We start from the raw sequence: 8,190 nt of genomic DNA, 5'->3' as shown, positions 1-8,190 counted from the left end.
CTAGAGGCTGTGATTGTCAGTTGACCTGTGAGTTGGACCCCAGCAATCAGAGGCTCTTCACCCTCTTGCCTGTCCTGGGAGTGTGGCTTCCACTTGGCTTTGCCACTCCCAGATGCTGCCGCAAGGACATGGCCTTGAGATGGCAATGTGGTGCTAGGACTGAATACATGACTGAACCCAGTTAAGGCCTCTCTGTGAGTTTTGTTGATTTGGTGGGCAAGTGTGGAGACCTACTGGACTTGAAGGTGCTCAAGGCAAGCCCTGTAGGTTCTAGCTCTGCCTGTTTCTTCAGTCTCTTCTTGCCCACTGTGTATGGAGACCAGTTTCAGATTGCACCCGCCATTCCCCGAAGGAACTTGCAAATCCACAAAGCTCTTCATATAATTTCCATTTTACTTTAGCCAAATTCCAAATTTCTCATCTTGGATAACCTGACTCCTTTGGAGCTGTCCTCATGGGGAGTCCTTCTCTTCCAATTAAGTCACATCCAGACATTTTTACCTTCTTTTAGTTCCTACAACACACTGTTACTTCCTTACTCAGCCCCTCTGTACTTGCCATTCTCTCTGCATGAAATACCATCCTTCTCTTCTCTCCCATAGCTGAATTCTTCTCATTGTTTACATTTTAGTTTACATTCTACCTCCACAGAGTTCCCCTCACCCTATACAAGTAGCTCTCATGTTCTGCCTTCTGAGCTCACAGTCATTCAATGTGTTCTGTCCTGACTCCTAGTCCATTTCATCTATACCTCATCCCAATTTATTTATAATAACTGATTTATTTGTTTACCTGCTTCACATCTATTGCGACCCCACTGGAGTGTAAGCCCCATAAGAGTGGGGAAGGTGTCTACTTCATCTACCACTAACAGTGTCTGGTACACAGTCATTGTTTACAAAACATGTATTGAGTGCTTTGGTGAGTGCTGTGAAGTGTGTAAACCTGGCGATTCACAGACCTGTACCCCTGGGGATAAAAATATATGTTTATAAAAAATACACTTGATCTTAGCCAAAAGGCCGAGAAGCAATATATGTTTATAAAAAATAAAAAATTAAAAAAAAAAAAAGAAAAACAACAACAACAACAAAAAAAGTCATGTGGTATTACTAACTTAGAAATACATTGTGTGATCATGAGTAAGCCCAAAGCATAATAACTGAAATCAATAGATCCTGCAGAAGACTAAGTTTAGCCTGTGGCCTAAGTATCTTTCCTTCCAAATGATTTTTGTTAAACAAAGAAAAAATTAGTTAATTTTACATATTTCACCTAATTGGCTTGTAGGTAAAATTCAGATGAGAATAAAAATGGTCAAGAACAAGCTTAAAAGAGTACAAACTGAAGGTAGAAACTTAATAGATGGGAATGACCAAGAAATGGAAAAACTGTTTTAAGAATTATTGAACGCACTTAATTAAAGGTAAAAAGCAAAAAAAAAAAATGTATTGAGCAAAATATTCAATTATTATTGCATGCTTCTTACTGGTCTGCATTGGAAGTTCACATTTCTATAGACTCTCAGAATAAAGGTAATTGAGACACTTATGTGGAGAATTCTTATTCTGCTTGATCCATACAGAACTCCAACAACTGTTTTTTTTTAAGAGACGAATGAATGAATAAATTAACATTGAAATGTATGCTGAGTATCTTAGGTTTTTAAATTTTAAATATAAAATATATCTTAAGAGTAATACTTTTTATTTTAATTTACTTTCTTAATATTTGAAAAATTTATTCTCCATATATTTTCACTGTGTACTATAAATAATCATAGATGTAATCACTGCTTTCAACCTAAGTCAAGTTTCATATGGCCAAGCTTTGTAACTACTTAAATTATGGAGATAAGGTAAATTTTAATTTTGTTATTTTTACAATTAGATTAATTTACAGTTAGATTAATTATAATTGGGCTAATTATAAAAATGGCTAGGTATAAAGATAAATGGATTATAATAACTATCAGCCATTTTCTAGGTATGTGGGAAACCCCTTAGTTTCTCTGTGACTCACTGTTTTCATCTAGTTTAAGCAAAGATTGGGTTAACCGAATGTTACATTCTCTTTGAGTTCCTTTTTCACACAGAAATTCCTTCTACAGATCTGCTCATTGGTTGCCATTCACTCTATTTCATTCTGCCACTTCTATAAAAATAAATTTTAAAATGAGCCACCAGACCATATTTCAATTCTAATGGGATTTATACTTTTGTTTGTACAATTCCTTGTTTATTACTAGTTTAAATTGTTTTTTAAAAAGTTATCTACCAAATCACACTGATATCTTAATACAGCTGGTTGTCTAGCAGTCCCTGCCATTTCATTTTGCAAGGAGAGATACAGTTCAAATTGAGCCTGGGAATTTATACACACCGGTAATTAGTTGAGCCTTGTAAATTGCAGAATTTCTCTCCTTGTAAGGCATCTCAGAGATTTTGTGTCAGGACATGAAACAATATAATATGTCAAGATTTGGGAAAATATATGCCAAACTGTGATGGCTTATTTGAAAACACAGCTGGTTGGGGAAGAAAAAGCAGGAAAATTATAGGGTGCAAGTAATACATGTAGTGTGTTTGGAATGTCTCTAAAGATACCCATACAGTCTGCAGATTTTCCTTCCTGTGGGTAAGTTTAAGATGAAGCAGCCAGGAATATTTGGTAGTATTGCTCCATTACTTTGGGAACTAATTAATGACAGAAAAGAAAAATAGGAGAACTTCTTGGAAGTGACAAAACAAATATAAATTATCATGAGTAGATTGAAAACATTGATCAAAAGTATTGGAAAAATTCATGTCGGTGCTATCCCTCAGATATGCATTGTCTTTTCTTTATTTATTTATTTATTTTCCTTTCTAAGCTTTATTATTCTAGCCATGCTGCATTTTAAGGAGGCTTTATGATTGTATCTGTTAGCAGAGTTCGTGTCTTTTCTCCAAACAGCATTACTTGGGTAAAGCATGCAAAGCCATGTAAAACCTTGTCTAGTTATTTCATGTTTGTGAGACCCTTCCCTCATGTGACTGCAGGCTCTCTCGGACAACAGTGGGTGCCTTGTGCAAAGATAAATACTTACTGCTTCTTGTCTGATTAATTCAGTTTCACAGATATTCATTCTGTGTCCCAGCACAGGCTTCTACAAAAATTAGGCATAGACACAGATGTTTCTGTCTCAAAAGGGTACCTCAGTGCTCTTCCACATTGGATAACACTTGCCTATTTTTAAATCTTATCATATAAAGTGGAAACACTGGGTTTTGAAGGTCTATGGGGTAGTGCTGGAATGCATATGTGAGAAACAACCTGGTGCTATTACAGCTTCCTGGGAAGGAGGTTAGAATAGACCTATCTGCATATGGGCAGGGGCTGGGCTTTAAGAAAACGAAAAACCTAGTAGCCAAGAGCCCCAGGGAGAACTGAAAAATCAGTGGAGTATTTTAGTATCTTCATTAATAAAGACACAGATTTTACTACACTGCTTTACCAATCATATTAACAAAACCAACTTTTTAATCCATTAGTGATGAAAGCTAAGCAATGCTGAGAAATCCTTATCCTATGTGGGCAGAAAGTAAATATATTGATCACTGTTATATTCTGGATTCTGGGTAAAGCATGTCACATAAACATTGTCATTTTAGTCTTGTAACACACTTAGAGTGATAAGTTTTATTCCCTCATTTTACATAAGGTGGAACTTGGGCTCAAAGACACAAAATGTCTGTTTCAATGTCATAGAACAAAAAAGTAGCTGAGACCTTAGTAAAGATGTTCTATGGGACCTTCTTTCCTGGTTCTCTTTGGTATCATGTACAGTACTATGGAACGGAGTGGTATGTGTTAATATTCCTACAACAAATTGTTAAATATAGCTTAGAGAAATGTACATTATTCTATATTTTTAGCTAGTGTGCTTATTGAAATTTTAACAGTTGCTACATAAAAATAGTGAATGCCATTATGTTTTCCTCCAGCAGAAAAACAATGAAGAAAAACTATACAATTTAATTTTACATTTGAAGTAAAGGCTAATCACAGTAGCCCATAAAGTTATTCTCTGGAAAGTTGTTCTGTAAAACAAATGTTACTGATTTTAATTAGAGTACATGTATGCACAATTTCACATTTAATGCTGAAACGGGAAATTAAAGAATTCAATCTCATTGGCCTTAAGTCAATTCAGAATGAAAAAGTAACTTCTCACTTCAGAGCTTATGCAATAAACACAGCTTTAAAGTTCTGTCTTTGAATATTAGGCCAGTCATTTTTAAAAATTATTTAGAAGTTTCCATTTTTCACCATGGTACCTTCTATCTATACTCCTCTTCCTCTGCCATTTTTTTTCCTGCCAGGAAGCAATGCCAGTGTGAAAATAGAAAGTTTTCAAAGGGCCAGACACAAAGGCAATAAGAAGAAGCTCTCAAAAGGGTACCTTGTAAAGGTTTTCGTTGTAAAGATGTTTTTGAGTAATTTTCGTTTCTCGGTAGCTGCATCACCTCATTCATAATGCACACTGCATTTTACTCTAATTCCCTTTCTCTCCAATAACCACTACAGAGCACATTCCTGCTTAGCTTTCATCAACAATGGATTGGGTTACCTAGGAGAGCTGCTTGTACTCAAATGACCTAAAATAAAATGTAATGGAAATATAATAAAAGTTAGTTAAGTATCCTAATGATCGAGTCTCTCATCTTTGGTATATGCTGGATAAACTGATCCATCAAGGAATAGAAAGAAAACATAGCACCTCTTTGGAGAGAGACATTTAATTACTCTACAGTGCCTGCAGGAAAAAGTGCACATTTCTCCCGAAGTGCCCTTTCTGGTCCTCCATCACTTACATCAGATTCACTTCTCTATGGGATTTGCACCCCCATAGTCAACAAGCTAGGACTACAGACTGGGTCAGAGTAGGTCAGGAGTGTTAACAGTGGAGTGGAGCTTCAAGGGTATTTTTGTTTTTGTTTTTTTTGACGTGTTGTTCTTTGTTTTGTTTTGTTTTGTTGTTGTTGTTTCTGTTTGTATGTTGGTTTTTGAAAGTAGAGGCTGAGCACAGGACAAAGAAAGTTTGGAGCAATCTTCCTCAGAAGGCTGTGGTGTGGAAACACCAGGCTGAGAGAGTGAATAAATGAAAGTATTGGGAAGCTTGAAAATAAAGCTGAAGTTGGAAACCACTTATGAAGTAGTCAGTTGGTCTATCACACGGAAAGATTTAGGACAGGAATTACACTTTCTGTGCATTTCACAAGTCTGTTTTCTCTCTCTCGTTCATGAAAGAATCTGTCCACTGCTCATACAGCCATTTTCCATGGAGGTCAGATGCTGCAACTCACCTCTCTGCTCTGAACATCGATGGCTTAGACTTGCCAGGGATGTTGAAACTGAGCTAGTATATCTGGAAAATGGGAGGTGGATAAAACAAAGCAATTAAAATTGGAGACTCTCAGTCTAAGTATTGAAAACCCATAAATTTTCTTTTTATCTGAGAGACCATGTACCTTACAGTTAAGAAACCAGACCCTAGAGCCAGGGTGGGTTTGCATCCTACCTTTGCCACGACCTACCTATCTGACTTTGTCATAATTACATTTCTGTGCCTAAAATGTGACAATAGTAATACAAATTATGAGGTTGTAAGAGCACTGAATGAATTGACAGAAGTAGAAAAGCACTATTAATGACCTTTTCCTTGCTTCGGATCTGATGACCTTCCTCTAGCCCTGGGCGGAAATTAACTCTTAAACTGAAAATAAAGTCAAATTGTTCCCAGGTTCATCAACCTCCCTTTCTTCTCCAAACTTCTGTTCTTGTCAAATGTTTTTATGTTGTGTTTTTTTTTTTTTTAAATAGAATCCCCAACATGCCTTTAGATGGTGTGATAGTTAATTCTATGTGTCAGATAGGGAGGCTGTAATACCCAGTTATTTAATTAAGCACTCCTTCAGGTCTCTCTGTGAAGGTATTAGATGCAGCTAACATCTACAATCAGTTGACTGAAAGTGGGGAAACTCAGACCTGGTTTCCTGGTTTCCTGGTTTTATATGAGATCCAGGTCCTATCTGAAAGTAGACAGCTCAAGCAGTACGGCTAAATGTTCATATTGCTCAGATAGAGAAATGCCCAGAAATATACCTTTATATCGATTCATGAGCTGTAATGATGATTTCACTGGATATCACTCATTTTACTTATACACATGCTATATATACCCCAGTAATACATCAAAACTGGTATTTTTTTATATAGTTATGTTTCAAGTCCTTTAAAAATAAGAAAATGAAAATATTTTATTTTGCCTTTATTTTTTCTTTGACACTTTTCTTGTTTCTTATATTATACATCTCAGTTCCTGTTCTATATCATTTTTTTCTGCCTAAAGTGCTTCTTTAGGCTGAGCACAGGACAAAGAAAGTTTGGAGCAATCTTCCTCAGAAGGCTGTGGTGTGGAAACACCAGGCTGAGAGAGTGAATAAATGAAAGTATTGGGAAGCTTGAAAATAAAGCTGAAGTTGGAAACCACTTATGAAGTAGTCAGTTGGTCTATCACACGGAAAGATTTAGGACAGGAATTACACTTTCTGTGCATTTCACAAGTCTGTTTTCTCTCTCTCGTTCATGAAAGAATCTGTCCACTGCTCATACAGCCATTCTCCATGGAGGTCAGATGCTGCAACTCACCTCTCTGCTCTGAACATCGATGGCTTAGATTTCTTGCAAGAAAGTTTTAGTGATGATTAATCCTTCAGTGTGTGTGTGTGTGTGAGTACATGTGTGCGCATGTGTACTCACACATACACCAGATAATGACTATGTTTCTTTCACTGTTGAAGGAATCTTGTTAAATATAGAAGTCCAGGTTTTTCTTTTCTTTTGTTTTGTATTTATACTGCTTTTTCTTCTCTGAGAATACTAAGCCTGTGGTTTGGTGGCTGTAATTAATTGTGGAAAGCTCTTGGCCAATATTATTTCAAGTATTGCTTCCACTCAATTCTTTCTTCTTCTTCTCTCATATTTTAATTATGTGCCTATTACACCTTTTGAAATTCTCCCACAGTTCTTGGGAAGTTTCTATTGAACTATCTTCAAGATGTCTGACACTTGTTTCCAGTATATCCAATATACTGATGAGCCCTCAAAGGCCTTCTTCAGTTATGTTTCAGGCTTTTTCCCCTAACATTTTGATTCTTTGTTACAATTTCTGTCTCTCTGTTTATATTACCTGTATGTTTTTGAAAGTTGTCTACTCTTTTTCCTTTTAGAGTTCTGAATGTATTAATCATAGTTAATTAAAATTTTGCCTGATAATTTAAAAATCTGTATTATATCTGAGTATAGTCCTCTTTTTTTTCATTTCATTTTATTTCTTTTCAGTGTTCTGGCATTAATTGTTTATGCACCATACCCAGTGTTCTATGCAATATGTGCCCTCCATAATACCTACCACCAGGCTCACCCATCCCTCCACCCCGCTCCCCTCCAAAACCCTCAGTTTGTTTCTCAGAGTCCACAGTCTCATGGTTTGTCTCCCCCTCCAATTTCCCCCAAATCACTTCTTCCAACTCCCAATGTCCTCTGTGTTACTCCTTATGCTCCACAAGTAGGTGAAACCATATGATACTTGACTCTTTCTTACTCAGCATAATCTCCTCCAGTCCCATCCATGATGATACAAAAGTTGAGTATTCATTTTTTCTGACTGAGGCATAATATTCCAGTGTATATATGGACCATATCTTTATCCATTCATCCATTGAAGGACATCTTGTTTCTTTCCACAGTTTGGTGACTGTGGCCATTGCTTCTATGAATCTTGGGGTACAGATGGCCCTTCTTTTCACTACATCTGTATCTTTGGGGTAAATACCTAGTAGTGCAATTGCAGGGTCATAGGGAAGCTCTATTTTTAATTTCTTAAGGAATCTTCACACTCTTTTCCAAAGTGGTTGCACCAACTTGCATTCCCACCAACAGTGTAAGAGGGTTCCCCTTTCTCCACATCCCCTCCAACACATGCTGTTTCCTGTCTTGTTAATTTTGGCCATTCTAACTGGTGTAAGGTGGTATCTTAATGTGGTTTTCGTTTGAATCTCCCTGATGGCTAATGATAATAAACATTTTTTTATATGTCTGTTAGCTATTTGTTTGCCTTCTTTGGAAAAGTGTCTATTCATGTCT

General features: G+C 36.5%; 1 pseudogene; it reads right to left on the bottom strand.

Moving 5' to 3' along the window:
• Positions 1–886: 886 nt before the first annotated feature.
• Positions 887–1,034, bottom strand: LOC123387940 (annotated as a pseudogene).
• Positions 1,035–8,190: the final 7,156 nt, after the last annotated feature.

Source organism: Mustela putorius, unplaced genomic scaffold, assembly GCF_011764305.1.
Source record: "Mustela putorius furo isolate JIRA1106 unplaced genomic scaffold, ASM1176430v1.1 tig00003867_pilon_pilon_pilon, whole genome shotgun sequence".
NCBI lineage: Eukaryota > Metazoa > Chordata > Mammalia > Carnivora > Mustelidae > Mustela > Mustela putorius.
This window is presented reverse-complemented; position numbering and strand designations above follow the sequence as displayed.